We start from the raw sequence: 20,522 nt of genomic DNA on the forward strand, positions 1-20,522 counted from the left end.
TCAAGTCTTTAATTCAAGTTTTGGAGAGATATCTACGTGTGGGAACATCATCGTTCTTCCCCACGCCTCATAATTCATAAATTATAATTCTTTATGAAAACTAGGGTTTCTATACCATGCTCATGATAACCCTAGGTCCATGTCTATGATTATATTATGTATGAATTGTTATAATTCTATCATTGAGTTCTTAATATTTCTTTACGATTATTAAGAATATGTTACACCTCGAAAAAAAAAATCCATTGACGCACAGTGAATAGACTAACGGACGGCACGAAGTATACGATGTTTCAGTAAGTAAGAAATAGCATTTGATGATCCTAATTGAGATTTCAAAGGCATTCGAGGTAAGAGAAGAAGGTTGGCCAAGAAAGGCAAGGTGTACGTTATGTATCGGAAGAGATTTACGAATAACAAGTGTTAAGAAGGTTCCATAAGGATTGGAGATCAAACGAACAATAAAAATCATTTCAAGGAAAAGGGGGTTATACGACCGACTTATACGGTCCGTATATCATTATACGGTCCGTATAAGGGTCCGTATAACACCCAGCAGAAATGTTGTTTCTCTGATGGTGAAGTACGGTCACTTATACGGACTGTATAATATTGTACAGACTGTATAAATGTCTGTGGTAGTCCTGACGGGCTGAATTAAGTCTAAGTATAAAGTGATGTTCCCACTTCACTTTATTCATCTTCCCATTCTTACCTCTCTCTCTCTCTCTCTCTCTCAAGACTTCTAGAGTGTTCTACACATTTCATCAACGCTAAATCAAGACTAATCAAAGATCAACTTCATCAAACCAAAAGAACCAAGTGCAAGAAACTCATTAAGGTTCATCTAAGGCAAGAAATCCCGTTGGAAGTGAACTAGGATTTTGGCTCAAGTGAAGTATTTCCACTCAAGGATCATTCCCACACTATCTAAGGTAAGTTTTATGATCATTCCATGTTGATTAAGGTGTTAAGAGGTTGTAAGACTTGGATTGTGGAAGGAGATAGAAAATGGGTCATGAATATGAGAATAGTGACATCTTTGAGTGGTAGCTTAGAATGAATCATGATTTTTGATATGTTGTGATTATAAATATGTTATTAATGACATTAAGAACATGGGATAAACATTATATGTGAGAAAACGTACCAGTGTACTATGACCATGATTATGGATGAATTGAAGTGAAATTGTGAAATGTGGATAATGTAGATGAATGAAGATTGTTGGTTATTATATTGTGAATGTATTATAGACGTTTGGGAGTTGATGTATGATATGGGGAAAGTTGTATAAACAAAGGAAATGCTGCCTAATTTTCTCTAGCTTTAATTGAGCATGTTTATGTAATCGATTAGCTAACGATAATACGAACTCTCTTGAAGGTAGAAACGTGAGCGTTGAAGGAGAACGATCAAGCGATAGAATAGCTAAACGAAAATGTATGTAAGGGTATTCCCTTCCTTCTAAGGCATGACTCCCATGGCATGAATTCTCCTATTTTCCCATGACTTTCTTACATTCCGGCAATTATGAGTCTTTGATTATAAAGAGCTTCACATGAGATAGAGAAACGAGATATGTCATGAGCATGATAGTGATGATGATGAGTTAAGTCTAAAGATCCTAAAGCTAATGATCCTAACTATGATCCATTGATGTTGTTTATTGTATACACTCACCTTATGTGCTAATTCCTTGAAGGTGAGGCAGAATGCTTATAAATGCTCCATAATGAAATCGGGGGTTCACGACCTTATGTCACCCCGATAAAGTATAGTTGTCTTTGAGTTTCTATGCATGCATTATGATGAGTACATGATGATGATATTACACCGCGCCTATATGGCCGGGCAGACACCGCTAAGGCGGGTAGCATATACACCATGTCTAGATGGCATGGGCAGACACCACTAGTGGGCGACATGAGATGGTTACCCCGGACGCGGGAGGCCTGGACGCAGGCTAATGATGATCACACCGTACCTATATGGTCGGGCAGCTTATACATATATATACATGCATACATGATATGATGATGATGTTTATGAAGTAAGTCAACGTGCATTATTTCCATTAAAATTTACAGTCAGTTACAGATTGTTCTTCATTTTATATTCCCCTGTTTCATTGATGTATTGTTCTTGTTTACGCCTTACATAATCAGTACAATGCTCGTACTGACGTTTTTTTTCTTTGGACGTTGTGTTCATGCCCACAGGTTGACAGGGAGGTGATCCAGATTCATAGGAGCCATCAGCAGATTTTGAGAGCACTCCCTTGTTCCGGAGGTGCTATTGCTTATTTTGTGTATATATATTTTGGGCACGACCGGGTCCTATCCCATCTATATGTCTAGTACTCTAGTAGAGGCTCGTAGACGCGTATGTGTGGGTAGTATGGTCTCACGAAGTCCTTATTGTATGTATATCATTTTGATAGCCGAAGGGCTTATGTATATAAAGGTAAATATATCTCAAATGAAAATGGTTTTCTTATGATTATAAGCATGAGATTAATGAATGAACGCAGGATGATTACGATGAGTAATAGCATGAGTGGTGCTCGGTGGTTAGCCCCGGGTACCCGTCATGGCCCCTAGTCGGGTCGTGACAGAATCTGTCTGTAATCTCTGAAAAACCCATATATCTCATTCCATGGGTTCATGCATGCTAGTTTATGATATATTATGCTATTTTCAAGAAAACTCTATACATGTTTTACAAGTTCATGCAAGCAAGCTATAATTCATGATATCCATGTACAAGCATGTTATATTCATGAAAACCATGGGCAGCAAGTGCCACTTATTTTACATGTTCATATTTTTGGGAGTTGCTTTAATTACCGAGGAAGGCTTCAGAGAGACTAAAACTATGCAGCCACCGTAGGATGAGGATCGCTCCACCCATGTCCCGGACAATCTCTCATAATGACTAGATCCTTTCATAATATTATTAAATCTCATGTCCCTTGCAAGGTATGAGTGTTCTGCTGGTAGGACGCAAGTACCAGACCATATTGTCGGTTATATTTACTGCTCTCCCTACTCACGATACTTTACGCAAGTTATACATGTATATTGATGTGCCGCGAATTTTGGCACATTTTATGCCTTTGTAACTAGAAGTGTTGCTTGTTTTTAAGTGTTTTTACATCGTTTCTTATGTTATTTTTGTGTTTTACAGGGTTGGTTGAATAAGAATCGGAAATGATATGAAATGCTGAAAAACGGACAACTTGGAACTAAATGACGGTCCGTAACTCATGTTACGGACCGTAACGTGATCCGTACCAGAGAAGATACGTTCCGCTATGAAGGACGGTCCGTAACTCATGTTACGGGCCGTAACGTGTACCATAAGTTGAGGAAGATTTCCAGAAAGTTGCCAAGTAGTGTCACAGGTTACGCCCCAGAAGGACGGTCCGTAACTTAGGTTACGGGGCGTAACGTCGTGGCGTAACGCATTGGCCACTGAAGACTGAGGCCATGATCCGCTGGGAGATACGGACCGTAACCTGTGTTACGGTCCGTCGCATAGTGACCGTGACATCATGCTGACAAAAGGACGGACCGTAACATGTGTTACGGTCCGTAACGATGCCGCGTAAGGGTGTTTTTGTCCAGAAACTTGGCGCGATTTTTGGCCCTATAAATACTTAAAGTAGGGTTTTAATTTCATTATTTTGATTTTTTTGGGGAGCATTAACTTTAGGCTTTGAATATTAGAAGTGGTTGGAGCAGTTAAAACAACAACTTCACTTTCATTCCATATTGTATTCGCATCGTAAGTATATTATGTTAACTTTTAAGCTTTCTTTGTTAGCCAAAATTATGAGTAGCTAATTTTAACGCTAAGGTTGTGGGTCCCATGATGGATATTATGTGAATGGGTTTCTACTATTGATATATGCATAATGGTTGTTAGTATTTATTCTATCTTTGTGCATTAGCGTCGGGTAATGATTGCAAGCATTAGCCTAAGCCATTATATTAACTTTTCTTGGGAAAGAGAGTCAGTATTGGTAAGATTGAATAACAACGACTCGAGGCGTTAACCCTCATTTAATAGACTAACTTAGGGATAAGAACAAGTCTAAATTGACATTATTGGTCGCTCTTCGATTGCAACTCTTTTATATTCGGAAGAATCATAAAGAGGAAATACGACTTAACTGTTGGGAAACATTAGGAAGTCCTTAAGAGATCAAGTGCATATTCATAGAACAACCATTAGAAATATATCACATTGAAACCTGAAGCATAATATCTAATCAAGTTGGGGAACACAACCTTAGTCTCTATCTTGCATTAAGTACAATTCTAGTCAAAGCATTCAATTACATTATTCAACAAATATTTCAAACTATCAGGAATAGGATTAAAGCCTTCAAAGACTAGTAACACATACGATTAATATCCTTTTCTCTCCATATTCCCTGTGGGATTCGACCCCAACCTTGTTGGGTTACTATATTTGACAACGTCCGCTTTACGCTATTAATAGGTGTAATTTGAGCGTATCATATATGTACTCGTGTTCATGATCATGTTTCAGTTCAATCTCTATTATGTTATTTCTATGTCCCATGTTATTTCATTCAGTTGCTTTACATATCAGTACATTCAATGTGCTGACGTCCCCTTTTATTGCCCGGGGGCCTGCATTTCATGATGCAGGTACGGATTTATAGGACGCCACATCTGATCAGTAGGATTTGCTCATATCAGCTCATTGGTAAGCCCCATCTCATTCGGGATTTTAGTCAGTTATCTTTATTTTACTAGTCATGCATTTAAAGGTATGTTGGGGGGGCCTTGTCCCAGCAAGTACGTTTTCCAGTCAAAATTCATGATTAGAGGTTTCATAGACTAGTCAGTTTAGTTATGTATCAGCTCATTGGTAAGCCCCATCTCATTCGGGGTTTTAATCAGTTATCTTTATTTTACTAGTCATGCATTTAAAGGTATACTGGTGAGCCTTGTCCCAGCAAGTACGTTTTGCAGTCAAGATTCATGATTAGAGGTTTCATAGAATACTCAGTTTAGTTATGTTAGACATGCAAGGTGTTTAGCCATCTTTGGATCAACTCATGTTATTTCCGCATTTATGATTTAAACAAGTATTTCATCGAATTATTATGACATCTCATGTTTTATAAAATCTTATCACGTTCATGCTATATTTTCGCTCATGTATGTCTCATGATGATTCAGCAAGCCATGTGGTTCGCTCAGTCACATGCAGTATGGCACCGAGTGTCGTGTTTCGCCCAGGCCATGGTTCGGGGCGTGACAATTGTATTCATGTCTTATATTGAGATGATTTGGTATTTAACTTGTGATATTGCTTTCGGATTGGACATATGGAGATTTGGTACAGTTGGGTTTAGACGCTCTACTTAGGCAATGACGTGTGCTTGGATCCGGATTTATTGTTTTGAACTTGTTAAAGTATCCCGTAGACCGTCCGTAAGATTAGTTACATGTTTGGTCTCTAAGTGATATAGGATAAAGGGTGTCGTAATGATGAGTTGACTCCTAGACTAAAAAATGAATGGTATAATGATTTATGAATTGTGAAATTGTTGTGAAATTAACTTGTGGTTATTAAAGGGAAGTTAATGATTAAAGGGTATTGATGTTATAATGCGTGGTAGATAGATGTATGCCTTGATTTGGTTATTATCATGTTTATCTGTGAATTCTTTTACTGATATGTGTTTCTAACCATTGTCGGCTTATGATACTTACTCAGTACGCGTGGATTGTACTGATATTGCACTTGCTATACCCTTTTTGGGTGTAGATTGTTTCAGGTGGTTGGTTGTGGTATGTGCGGAAATGCGCGGTGCCTATCTGGAAGGCCTCCTCCCACTTCATTCCGGGATGGAGGTTGAGTCTTAGAATGTAGTGGTAATATGGAATCATTTAGTCTTGGACTAGTCTAGACAGGTCATGCGAAGTTGGACCGAGTCTGTAATTATTAAATTGTTGTAATCATATTAAATCTTGAGTTTATTGAATATATTATGATGTTCCGCTGTTATTTATAAATATCTATTAGTTTAAATGATTCGTCTTTATTTAATTGATGTGTTATTTGATAGAGTGTTCGCCTACCGAGGTGAAAAAGGTAGGTGCCCGTGCGACCCTAAATTGGATCGTGAATATTAAATGGGGTAATATATGTTTCTTTTTAGAAAATCAGAATGATTTTATAAACTATGCAAATAATATTTTACCTTTATTGTTTGGTAAAATAGTTTCTATAATAAATCATTTAGAAATTATTTCACAACAATTAATGATGCATTTTACTGATATTCAACCAAAACATAGTATAAAATAGCCGTTTATTTAATTGTGCAATTATCAGGAATTAATCAGCAAATATTTACCCCATCTAATTCAAGGGAATTGATTTGATTGAATAATCATTTTTTGCCCCAAAATTTTATTTCTGTAGACTTCCTTTACATGAACAATTCTCAAATTAATGATAATTAATTTGGATGATTAATTATGGTTATATTTGTAAATTTCTTATTATATGTTTAATTATGGCTACAATTGAAATAATCAATTAGTTAGTCAAATAGGGCCTTAATTGAAATAACAAAATACATGTTTTAATTCAATTAAGGCCATACTTGTAAATCCAATATTTTGTGAAAATCAGTTGTATTTTTTAATTGTTTAATTTTAATTAAAATGGATTAATCCCTTTAAATCTTTTTACCTGCTCATTAATTTGCATTTTTTTGTCCTTTATATATATACATTAATATATGTTCTTTAGTATATATCCGTATGTACACTATATACATATATATATATATATATATACACGTCAATAGATATTCATTAATATATTCATATATATATATATATATATATATATATATATGTGTGTGTATGTATATATATATGTGTGTGTGTGTCTATATATATATATATATATATATGTATATGTGTGTGAAATCGAGCCCGCCCTTTTTTTTTATGGACCGAGTCCAGCCCAATAGGGCCAGACCCGACCCAACTATTAAATAAAGAGGGCAACAACCCTTACCCTTTTATTTCCTCGGCCAAACGGCTCCTCTCCTTTTCCCCCTCTTTCCACCAAAAAACCTAGGCGGCACTGGCACCTCTCTCTCTATATCTCGCCTCATCATCATTGTTTATGGCAATTTCGCAGACTGCTTTTGCTTTATGCAGGTCTGTGTGACCTTATATGGTAATGCATTTATGGTTGCTTGACCTTTCTTCCATATTTTATCCAAACAAGGTTTGTAGTGTTATTTTGTCGATTTCTTTTCTTATTTTCTCTGCCATATGACAGGAAAAAGCCTGAGATCCTTAATGATCTTTGTTTGCACTTGTTTGAAATCTTGAAATTTGATTGGTTTATGGGATACCCTACGGATTGGGTTCTTGTTGACTTGTTTCTGTCCATTGATTTTTTTTGGGGTAAATCCTAGCCCTACGATGAAGATGTGAGGAGGGAACCTCAATTTTGAGGGTCATCCCACATCGAGAAATTAGGGGTTTTGAGATTTTTTGGGTACTATAAATATATGCTTTCACTTTACTGTTTTGAAGAAGAATCGAAAAAACTTCTTGCAAAAATTTGAGATATCAGTTTTATTTTGCAAAAGTACTCAAAAAGAATTAGGGTTTTGAAATATTTTGAAACCTTTAAGTTTTTCATAGTTAAGTTTAAGTTTAAAAAATTTGAAGTTCTTGTGTGTGGCTTTGGTTCGCTTGATTTGAGCTTTGGGGATTGAGTGGTTTCTCCAAATTTAATCTTGATTAAGGGCTGCACGAAAGAAAGGTAATATTCTCCTTTTGTTTTAAATTTTCCTGTATTTATTTTGATTAAATGATTATGTGTTAGATTAGGATTTATTTAGTCTAGTAAGTTAAGATTTGGTTACCTGTTTGTCCTGTTTTTATTTAAGAAAAGCTTATGTAGGAAAAGTTTAGATCTGTCTATTATTATTAGAATAACAATGTGAAGTTACTTGAATTTATCATGTTTTGGAAATCTATATGAGTGGTTTCTAGTAAATTCAAGATGGTCTATTAGTGTCCATGTGACTTTATGAGTTAGTGAAACTCTAGGATTCTTTGAAATTTGCCTATTTGATGTAATCATAACTAAAAAATGAATAGTTATAGATTATCATCTAAAACACCAGGTTTACTCTTGTTCATTGTGTGCTAGAACAGACCTGGGATTTGGTATAACTTGTTTCCCTAGACATATGTTGAGTTAAGTTAAGAAGGGACACCTGGTTTGAATCTGCCTAAAATGAAGAATGACTAGTATAAGGATATGAGGGGTTTAGTTAAAGTCTACAACATTGTCTTCATTCATTTTTGAGAAAGAGTTTACATATGATTAAGAATGTTGTCCATATTTGAAACATAAATAGTAAGAGCGGGTCTGAGGTTATATTAAGTTAAAATTTGCAAGATTAAGAATAAATTTTTACCCCTTTATGTGATTTAAGTTGAATTTGGGTTTGTTGAAGTTGTTTACTTAGTTTGCTAGGATCTGTTATGGTCTGATTGTCTTAACTAACGATGAGGATCTCTTAAGAGGGTTTGTCTACATCCAAAATGCTAGAAATGAGTCAGTTAAAGTTCAGAATTCATCTTGGGCACTTAGTTTCCATTTTACTACTATATACCTGAATTTGTATTGAATTACATGACTAATTGAAGGATAGCCTATATGTTTAGAAGCTGGTATAGTTGAGTTGTTTGTCCTTAACTGTTTAGACTTATTGGTTCATTAGATAGACAAATAAACTAGTTTGAGCTAATTGGAATGCACTGTTTTGACCTGTTATTTGTTTGAGTATCATTTATCCATTTAACACTTAGTGGACCATTTCTTCCTAAAGTACTTAACTTAAACCAGTATTGTTGGCTCATACAAGTGATTGATGCAGTTGATGGGTTACAAACTTGTTATAATCATGCTAAGCTTACTTTTATAAGATTTTTGAGAGAAGGATACCATTAATCTTGACTGATTTTCTCTCTTTGAAATAATTAAGAAAACTCTGATGATTTACTTTAGCTTAGATGTAATCTTGCAATAGATGACAATTGGTTTGTTCTGTTTTAAAAATATTCATACTTGCCTGTATCTACCTAGATTAACTACAAATACTTGTTTAAATATTAATACAATATGATATTGTGCACTATTAGTACCTATAGAATCTGGAAATGTTTCTGCTTGATTGAGTAATATGATGCCATATTTTGTGAATCCTGTTTTGAAGCTAAGTCATTAACATTGCAAACTGTAACCAGTTATATACTGATTGATATACTCAGTTTCTGTTTTATTAACCAAGGGACTGTTTGGTATATTAACTGAATATATATGTTCTCCTGTGTATACTATAATTAAATATATAAATGGAGAAGTAGGGATAGCATTTAGGAATTAAGCTTGAGCTTTCTCTGGTGTCTGCCATGTGTGGGGTTCCTAGAAGCCCTTTGAATCTTGTGCGACATCGGGATGAAGAAAGTAAAAGCTTTCCTTTATATGTCATTATATGTCATTCTTATCATCTCCATGAGTATGTACATCATGGTATATTGAGGGGAAATTATGTATATTCAATTATCTGACAACTTTCACTTTTAAAAATTGGCCTTGGGCCTATTTTATTGTTAGCAGTTTTTTGACTTAGTTTATTTGGCATTGGGCCTATTTTATTGTTAGCAGTCTTGGACTTAGTTTACTTGAGCCCGAACCTTTATGATTTTTTTTAATTAGCCTAGGTTTGGGCTGGTGTGCGTACAGTTTGGCTAAGCCTGATTCTATTATTTATGACCCAACTTACCTAGTTTAGTGATTGTTATACCCTATTTTAACCGGGGTCAAATAGTTTATAACATTCCGGTAATCCCGAGTTATTTAAAGTTAAGAGTCGCCACCTAATTATTTACGGTGAATTAGGACACCAAAAGTTTATTAAAGTAGTTATCTAAAGTTGACTCTATTTTAAAGTCTACGAAACCGAAAGATTCTAGGTAAGGGTTCAACTAACCTAGAGGGAAGGTATTAGGCATCCTCTAAATTCCATTAATAATGGTTAACCGACCGGACTTAAGTGAATTAATTAGGCTAAAAGAATACAAATATAATGTTTTAAATATTTGGGAAGATAGTTTTGTAGATGTTGCTGAAGTTATAAATAGAAATATAATAATGATGTTAAAAATAAGATTTATAGAAAATATAGTAATTTGCATGAAAGAGAATCCTAAGAGCTATTTAAAAGTAAGACCTATGAAATACTATTAGTTCAATTACGTAAAGGTTTTTAACAAATACATGTTTCAAGTGTTTAAAAGAGTCAAAGTGAAGAAGTTATCCACAGGACTAGTCTGCCTTTTATTTCTCAAAATAAGCTATCGTTAGTGTAAATTTTATGACATTTCAAATTTCTAAAATAGTAAGAGTGAATCTTGATTCTTTTAACTTAAAATGTGTAGCCATGCTGTTTTGGAAATTAATCATTCTGATAAAAATATTTTAGACGCTATAAATAATTTATCATAAAAGGGGAACTAAACCTATAGGAACAATTTGTTAGTTTCTCTTTAAAATTAACCCCCATCACCAAACTAACCCACTAATTTCGCTAAGGTTCATTCTAGCTAAGACAAACAAACAAAATGCAGTACTAGTTGCACAATACAAATTAAAGGCACAAGAAATAAAATAGAAGAGTAAATGATTTAAATGGGCTCAGCCCATTTCCGAATTGCTGCTGTCCGCTGCTGTGGGGTTTCGGCCCAACAGATTTATTACAGTGTTGCGGGTGAGGCTGATGGGCTAACTCGATAGAGAAATTACGTTGGGCTTTGGCCCAACACCGAATGCGGAAGATGACGAGTCCCTGGGACTCGTACGCGATGGTCATGCATAAAACAAAAGAAAAAGATTAGTAAAGTGAAGCTGTACAAAATACATTCTTTGAATAAAAAGTATTGAGAGCAACAGCCCAATTTATACAGTCAATAATCCGAAAGGGGAAGCCCAATACTTTGACAAAGGTGCCGGTATATATAAGTGTGTACTTGGAATATATCCTGATATATACATTTTACATATATCTTTATTATACACTGCTGATATATATAAAATGGACCGGTCAAACAGCCATCAAACAGCAGCTGAAATCAGACCAAACGAAAGGGTTGCTGCCATCAAACAGCAGCTGAAATCATATATATTTTTTTTACCAAGTCACGTTCTCGAAATACTACATTTTGGTATACTAAAATAACCCTTGTGCAGATATACGTTACTTTAAAGCAGCAAAATGGGATTTCAACAGGATTCAAGTTTCCAGAGGCATTTGAACAAAGAACATTTTAGTATTATAACAAAACCAGACCAAATAAACTACTGAACCGGTGGACATGATGCCTATTACTGCGGATACTTGTTGATAATGATAAAATATGCCAACTACAATTGACAAAAGAAAGCAAACACAAAAAAAGAAAAAGAAATGAACTGACAGATTGGAATCTAAAACTTATCAAGAATCACATAAGGAGTGTTAAACTTCTCTCGTTGAAGGTAAAACAGGGCAAACCGAACCCTTGATTATATTTATACCTCGATTACATCTCTCTAATCAAGCAAATAACTGAAAGTTATGAGGCATTTTCGATAGGCTTTCGATCGGGGAAGAGGAAAACGAATAAGGCTACAAACTTATCAAACACAACAGAACTTAAACATATAACAAAACATATTCTCATGCCTGGCCACAAGAAGGTGAAGTGTCATGCCTTAAATAAACTTACAAAACAAATAACCAACAAATAATTTCATACTTGTACAGCAACCGAACTAAGAACTGAACTAAAGTGAAACGAAGGAAGATTATTGAACTAATGGCCTAAGTTACTTGTTGTGTAAACAACTAAACCCAAACAAATTAGGCTTTGATGGACAACAACAGATTTGAAACATCTTAGAAACCAAATAAGACGAAACAAGTATCTGAGGCTAAATCTCTTTTCACGTATACTCTTATAGGAGATTCTTTAGAATTCATTAGACTGAAGCCAGACAACATTCAAGCTGACTCATTCCCATAAAATTTATACGCCGATTCCTAGCTTAACAAACAGAAGCAAACAAACATACGTTTAATGAAAGCAAGATCATCTTAACTGAGAACTAACAGATGGTTAAGCTAATCTGAACAGGACTAACAGTTATGGCCATGCCAAATTAGAAACCAAGCACTACCGACGTAATCATCCGTACATGAGCTCATACGAACATCTAAAATCAAAACCGAAATTAAACTAAACTAAAATAAGACATAAACATATAAATGCTATCGACCATTAAGCTGCAAAAGCTAAATACAAAATATACAGGAATCCTATCAAGCTACTAACCGAGATTGGATTAACTGACAACAGAACACACATAAACAAACGAAACTGACTGAAACGACAGACATGTATGAACACATAAACATTTACCGAATTACCAAAAACTGAAATTAAACTATCTATAGAAGGATTGTTTACCTTCTGTTGGTACAGTGAACGGGACGCGAAGCCTCGAATCTATTCTCGAATACGACGAACGATTTTGAAACTAAAGTTGGGTAAACCGAATATCTTAGTCGCGGCTAAAGTTCACCGAGACAGAACGAGATGTTTTTTTAACAATCTTAAAGTTTAGACTGATAGTTAAAAAAATGCTAATGATTTTTTTTTTCTCTTTTCCTCCTCTCTCCCCTTTTTTTGGCTAGGAACTAGAGATGTATTTAGAGTAGACGAAACTAGGGTTTGTCTAAGGTTCGAATTTTGGGCGGGATTTGAGATCAAATTCGTTTCAAAAATCAGAACGTTGGGGAATATGACACTGATCAGACACAAAGGGAAATGGACAAAAAATCATTAAAGTTGTTTTGGATCGGGAGCGGATAATAATTAAAGAAAACAAAACCCATCCTTCAAACGTTGAAAATCTGAAGGAGAAACGTTGGGATAATTAATTCCTATCCCTCAATTGACCACGCGCGATCTGTATTAAACGAAAGGTAACTGTGATTTTGCCGAATTTGTCGAAGAAGAGAGAGGATAGAGAGAAGGCAGAGTATTATACGAAAATGGAATGGCAAAGTCTGCCATGGTGAAAGCAGTGCAGACCTCTGTTTGAAAGGGAAGGAGATGACGAAATGAAGGGAAAGGGAGAGGTGTTATGCGGCTGTGGTGTTGTGAAAGGGATTAGGTTTTTCCATGGTTTCAACTGATTAAAACAAATGGGCCGGACGGGTCAAAATCGGGTATGGGCTGGACAGGGTAATATTAGATAGTGGGCTGATTTGTTTGGGTTGGCCAAATTAGTAAGGGAAGATTTAAAGTGGGCTGCTCCAATTAATTAAAGTGGGGGCTAATAATTTGGCTGAAAATCCTCTTCCATATTAATTATTCTTTGGGCTTCTAATTTAATAACTAGTACAATATATATTATGATAATTGATGATTAATATGTAGAAAATAAAGGATTTAACAAAGTGTTGTCTTGTAATTAATTTACGAGTACAAATCCTAAAATGAAACGATGACGAACCATTTAAAATTTGTGATAAAGTAATACTAGTAATGTTGATAGTAGAATAGTGAAAATGAAAGTAACGATGTTAATGGTGGTAGAAAAATAAAAGAATAGCAGTGAAAACAAAGTATTTAGCTCGTTAATAAATTTAAAAGCCCAAGGAAATAAATTAAAATAAAGGAGGGACAAAATTGGGTGTCAACAGATGCCCCTCTTCGACCGGAGACGATGCAAGAGTTTTCGGGCGAAGAGGTTGACGTAGTAGCCAATTTGGCTCCGACCAACAAATATGAACTTGGAAAAACTTGAAAAATACGGTTTTAGGAGAATTGGTAGAAAATATTACGGGGCAGAAGGAATGTTGGAAAATTATGGCCGAACCCCAATTTTGAGTTGCCTACATATCTCAGGTTCTATGAGAATCAAGTTGTATGTGGTTCGAAAGAAGCGGGTCGATACTGACGCTACGCTTTTGCCCCAGTGTTGAATTATAATGAGACTGGGATATAGAAAAGACTTACAAGATTGTGAAAGGAGTTGATTGAGTAGAGTTTTAACGATGGATATGAAAGAGACATTAACCTACGTATCACGTGTTTGTGGACGTAGGCAGTGTTGAGTTCGAGAGTAGATCCGTGACATTTGCTTGTGAGTTTGATATTCCTCCTCAGCATGTTTGCCCCAGTTCACTGTGTAAGATAAAGTTTCACGTTGTGCTATGTCTCTGTATGTAGATTGTACTTTCTCCGGCTGTCTTCCGGGACTCGATGATAAATGATGTCTGTGGAATTTAAGGTAAAGTCATTAAAATGGGTAAAGTGGATGATAAAGTAAAGTAATAAAGTAGGGAGTAAAGTAAGTGTATAACCGTCTGGCTTATACAGATGAGGCTATGTAGCCATGTGATGTCTCCGGTTGTCTTCGGGGACTTGATGGTGAATGATATGCCGGTGAGGCCGTATAGCCAAACGATGTCTCCGGTTGTTTCGGGGACTCGATGATATCTGTGAAATTAAGGTAAAATTATTAAAGTGAATGATAAGGTAATTGATGAAGTAGAAAGTGAAGTAAGAGTGCAGCCGTCTGGCTTATGAAAATGAGGCTGTATAGCCATATGATATCTCCGGTTGTCTTCGGAGACTTGATGAAGATTCCCGTAAGGTCCGGGGTAAAGTCGTTAAAGTAGGTAAAGTGAATGATGTCTCCGGTTGTCTTTGGAGACTTGATGAAGATTCCCGTAAAGTCCGGGGTAAAGTCGTTAAAGTAGGTAAAGTGAATGATGTCTCCGGTTGTCTTCAGAGACTTAATGAAGATTCCTGTAAAGTTCAGGGTAAGTCGTAAAGTGGATGATGTCTCCGGTTGTCTTCGGAGAATTAATGATAATTCCTGTAAAGTTCAGGGTAAAGTCGTTAAAGTTGGTAAAGTGAAAAGTAATAATGTAGCCGTCTGGCTTATGCACATGAGGTTGTATAGCCGAATGATGCCCCCGGTTGTTTCAGAGACTTAATGATAATTCCTGTAAAGTTCAGGATAAAGTCGTTAAAGTTGGTAAAGTAAATGATAAAGTAATTGGTAAAGTAAAGTGATAATGTAGCCGTTTGGCTAATGCGGAAGAGGCTGAATAGCCAAATGATGCCTCCGGTTGTCTTCGGAGACTTAACGTTGATTCCTGTAAAGTTCAGAGTAAAGTGGTTAAAGTTGGTAAAGTATATGATAAAGTATTTGATAAAGTATGGAGTAAAGTGATAGAATAGGCATTTGGCTTATGATGTTGATGGTATCGTGACAGGCCGAACTAATGACATGTGATCCTGATTTAATTCGCCTTCAATTTCGTCAACCTACAAAACAGGTATATAAAGTTATAAAGTTATTGTGATAAAAATAAAATTAAATTAAATATAAAGTTGGAAATAAAGTCGTTTGGCCTTTGAGGCGAGGCCATAATGAGCCAAATGATGCTTTTTGGCCCTGATTGATAAACTTGACTGTTGGTCTCACGGCCTTTTGATTCCTGCACTCAAAGAAAAATTCTTAGTTTGGGAGGGGAAAGTTGATTCGTGTTGACTCGAAGCTTGACTTTGTTGGCGCTCCATTCGCCTTGTTTGTTTGGATCTTGTGATCTCCGTTCAAGCTTTGGTAGATGAACAGTAGGGAAACAATTGAAAGAAAGTATTTAATTTGAAAGGTGTAAATGTAAGTATATATATAAGGAAAGGTGTATATGTAAATATATGTATGTAAGGAAAGATATATATGTAAATATATATGTATGTAAATTGTAAAACATTTCTGCCACCTTCAGATGGTGACACTTTTGAAACAATTGAAAAGTCATTTGTCTATACCATTTCCTGTCTGGTGGCCTTAATATGATCGATGTTAAACTCTTCTTTTGTCTAATCTTTCAAAATATGCCCCAGTTTTGGGCTCAGAAGGGTACACTAGACTTATGTTGTGGTGTGACCGAACCTTATACAGGTTGCCTACGTATCTCGCCAAGGAATCAGGTCAGAACGTAGTTCATAAGTACATGAGATGGTTTGTAATTTTTTAATAAAGGGACCGAACCCGATGTGGATTGCCTACGTATCCCACCAAGGGAATCAGGTCAGCGTAGTTCTGTTGTGTAAATGGTAAAAGGTTTATTGGATTTCTACCTAAATATGACTGACCTGAATGTTGATAGTCTATGAATTCCGCCGAGGGAATCAGGTTATGCGTAGTTCTCCTTGTGTAAGGATTTCTGATTTTTTGTTATAAAGCAACCGAACCCTATGTGGGCTGCCTACGTATCCCACCACGGGAATCAGGTCAGCGTAGTTCGTACGGGTATTAAAGGAAAGGTTGCAAACTAGGTTGTCTAACCTAATGTCGTACTTTGATTTCTTCTTGAATTGCTAGCTTTCAGGTTTATGTCATCATCCATCGGCTATTTCGTTCTCTTTCGAATGGAATCTTGTCTCATCCTCTAGTTTTCTTTGTTATTCTCTCGAGATGTATGTTATTCATTCGTTCATTTTATGTCACAATCATAGAGTTGGTAGATTTGATAAATAAAGTAGAAAAAATAACAATAATAGACAATTAAGGAAAATCAGAAATACATTCATAGATTTTGCAATTTAAGCTTCCAAAAAATGAGGCAAAGCAACAAAAGTTTTTGGGGCACGATTTAAGCCTCAATTTTAACATCGTGCTGTCAAAATTTCACTACATGTCAATCTACCAAGACTCCTGGCGAACTAGGGACGGAGTACAAGTCCAACTCTTCAAAGTTTTTCCTAGTTCGGCACTCCAGATGGTCGGTGTCTCGGTGTTGTGAGTAGTTGTATCAGCAACCTTCCTCGGTGCTTGTCTTTGGATTGTTCACACGGGAGCAACAAAAGTTGATGACATGATGACGTCTTTCAAATCCCCATCTTCCTCAGCAGTTATCATGTTCACGTTAGCATTTTCGTGAGTAGGTAAAGGGTTGTTGTCCACATTGGGTCGAGCTCCAGTGAGCTGGATCGCTCCTTCCTTAATCAAGGCTTCAATTTTATTTTTAAGCCCATAGCAATCCTCAGTGTCGTGCCCAGCAACTCCAGAATGGTATGCACAACGTTTGGAACCATCAAACCATCTTGGAATAGGATCGGGAGTTTTCCCTTCAATCGGTTGTATCACGCCTGCTGCTTTCATTCTTTCAAATAGTTGAGCCAAGGGTTCAGCGAACCGAGTGTAATTACGGGTGTTTTTGATGTCAGGGTTTGGACGGGTTCTAGGAGTAGCATGTGGTCGATTTTGGTAAGTTGGAGCTTGAACGGATTGATATGGACGTGGGTTTTGATGTGGAGGTACTCGGGGTTGATAGTTGTTTGCTTGGGCGTTGTAGACAGGGTAAGGAGATAGTGGAGCTTGGTAGGGTTCAGCATAGTGGTAAGAATAGAAAGGTTGTTGTGGAGGGTTAAAGTATGTAACGACTTGGCTTGACTTATGTCCTTGGACATTCATGACTGCAGCAGCATCTTCTTTCCTCTTTTTAAGCCCACTGATAGAACCAGATTGAATAGCCTTGTTTACTGCTTGCAATGCAGTAAGATCCTGAATTTTTCCTGATTTGATTCCTTCTTCTAAGGCTTCTCCCATTCGGACAACCTCTGTGAATTTTTGTCCCATCATACCTATCATTTTCTCGTAAAATATGCCGGCCTGGCATTCAATGAAGGTCGCAGTCATTTCTCTGTCATTCATCGGGGGTTGAACCCTGGCTGCTTCTGACCTCCAACGTAGTGCATACTCACGGAACGACTCAGTTGACTTCTTAGTTAACTTGGTCATGTAGACCCTATCTGGTCTAATGTCAGTGTTAAAACTGAATCGGTCCATAAAGTCTTGGGCCATATCACTCCAACCATGCCATTTACGGACGTCGTGTTGTGTGTACCAAGTAAGAGCCTCACCAGATAAGCTTCTGATGAATAGCTTCATCCTTATGTTCTGATCTCTACCTACTCCAACCAGTTTGTCACAGTAAGCCCTTAAGTGTGTATGGGGATCGTCGGTTCCATTGAAAGTATCAAATTTCGGCGGTTTGTAGCCTACAGGTAAGTCAACGTCGGGCTGAACACACAGATCCTCATATTCTACACTCTTGCTTCCTCTGGCAACTTGAAGGTTTCTCATTGCTTCTTTGAGACTGTGGATCTCTTTTAACAACATATCATCCGCCCTCGCTTTTGCCTCTTTCTCCATTTCCTCGTATTGATCTACCTCGGGCTAGAACCTGACTGTTACTGGGTTGGTATAGGCTTGTGTTTCCGCTGCATATACCGGAGGAAGATATTGTGCATTAGGAGTGACAAAATGCGCCCCTTGTATATGCTAGGTTGGATAAGTTTGGACGGTGGGAATATTTTGGACTGGAGGTGGTGTGTTATAAGTGGTGTTTGTAGGTAGTTTGTTTGGTGGGTTTAGAGGAGTAGTTGTAGGTGGTGGATTAGTGTTGGTAGGTAAAGGAATGTAAGGAGTGTGAAGTTGCGATTGATTTTGTAGGTTGACGGGTGGTGGATTAGGAGTAGCATAGGTAGTGTAGGTGGGTGGTTGACTTTGCGAAGGAGTATAGACGTATGATGGATTTGGTGGATTTGCGAGGGTGATAGGAGGAAAGTTGTTGTTGGTAGGTGCATTGTTTTGTGAAGGAAAATGTTCAGGAACTGGAGATTCGAGTGATGGAAAACGAGGTGGATTTGGTGCGACAGTTCTAGGTTCAGGAGGTGGACTTTGGAGTGTAACAGATAAATTGGTCAGGTCCCTAACCCGATTTAGTTCGCCACGTAGGTCCTCAAACTCTTGAGTCAGGCGGGCGATATGTTCGTCATGTTGCATAGTATTTCTATGTTCAGAAGTCTCGGGAGGATCGTTAGAGATCACAATGTTTTCCAAACCAGTTGAAACGGATGCGGCTGGATCAGTCATGATAATTTCTTTTCCTTGCACAAGCCAGGTACGTCGAGGTAGTGATGACGTCTTCGACCTTGTGAGGTAAGGGTGGTCGGCCAGCTCGAGTGTCAACACGAATCAACTCTTCGGGAATAAAAATAAAAAGAAACATAAAGTGCAAATGATGTTAGTTTAGGTAAAGTCATGATCATGTAAAGTCAAGTAGGTCATGTAGCAAATAATTCATCAAATAAAGTCAAACAAATGTAAATGGGTATATCAAACAATAACGCGTCCTAATATGCATGTGACCTCTTTGTGCCAGAGGTAGGCCTATCGTTTGTTTGAAGGGTAAAGTGTGCCATAATACGTCATCCCGTTGCTTTTGATTAATTAAACAAGTTCTAATTCCCGAACTAAAGTACAAAAGTAACGTAGTTTTACTACATATCAAATGAATACAACATAAAGTATTTCCTAATCTAAGTAAAGTAAATACAATTTCCTATGTCTAAATGTACAACTCCATTTTGTGGTATCCTCGGTTCTCGTCAATTGTTGATCACGGACGTACTCCAATGTGAGGTCCATACCTGTCATAGAAACGTTAGTCATCCCTCCTTCCTAAAGTTTAATTAGTTAAAGCAAATAGTCCGTATTTAGGCACAGTTATCCTTCAAACATGCACATAAAGTATGATTATTGTCACTTGGGGTCGTGAACCCACTTGGACGTTTGTGTAAAGTCATCTAATGGGTTTAATACACCAAGGGTATTAAACCTCCTAGGTTATGAAATGTATGCTCTTAACAAAGGGTGTTGGTTTAGCTCTACCTTAGGCTGACTAAGAGTTGGCTTCCTATGACACAAGGTTCCCCCAAGTGGACAACTTGGGAGTGGACAGTCTGTGGCTGTCGACTGCACCGCCGATCGACTAAATTCACAAAATCAATCTGACTAAAAGGTGTTTTAGTAGTGTACGGCCGCGAACCGCGAAACCGCTTTAAGTGTGTGAATTTGTGTGAATTTTTCAGGAGTGGAGGAAAGTGATACGGAATGACAGTTTATCAAAGCAGTAACATTTAAACAGTTTATATCAAACAAACAATTATATCACGTAAGCAATTTATAGCATGTGAAGACAGTTTAAACAAATAAAGTAACTAAATTAGCACACAAAGCCTAATTAAACTAAGTCCGTTATGGTTAGAACCTAGGTATCCCCAGCAGAGTCGCCAAGTTGTTATACCCTATTTTAACCGGGGTCAAAATAGTTTATAACATTCCGGTAATCCCGAGTTATTTAAAGTTAAGAGTCGCCACCTAATTATTTACAGTGAATTAGGACACCTAAAGTTTATTAAAGTAGTTATCTAAAGTTGACTCTATTTTAAAGTCTACGAAACCGAAAGATTCTGGGTAAGGGTTCAACTAACCTAGAGGGAAGGTATTAGACATCCTCTAAA

The 20,522-nt window shown here is 36.8% G+C and overlaps 1 long non-coding RNA gene across 1 annotated transcript in view; it reads left to right on the forward strand.

Annotated features, from left to right (window-relative positions):
* Positions 1-7,250: 7,250 nt before the first annotated feature.
* LOC132644946 (uncharacterized) overlaps positions 7,251-20,522 on the forward strand; it is a 28,092-nt gene continuing 14,820 nt past the window's right edge. The window contains exon 1 of the long non-coding RNA XR_009583965.1: positions 7,251-7,839. This is a non-coding gene — a long non-coding RNA (uncharacterized LOC132644946). The remainder of the gene's footprint in view (positions 7,840-20,522) is intronic.

The sequence above is a fragment of the Lycium barbarum genome, chromosome 6, assembly GCF_019175385.1.
Source record: "Lycium barbarum isolate Lr01 chromosome 6, ASM1917538v2, whole genome shotgun sequence".
Taxonomy (NCBI): domain Eukaryota; kingdom Viridiplantae; phylum Streptophyta; class Magnoliopsida; order Solanales; family Solanaceae; genus Lycium; species Lycium barbarum.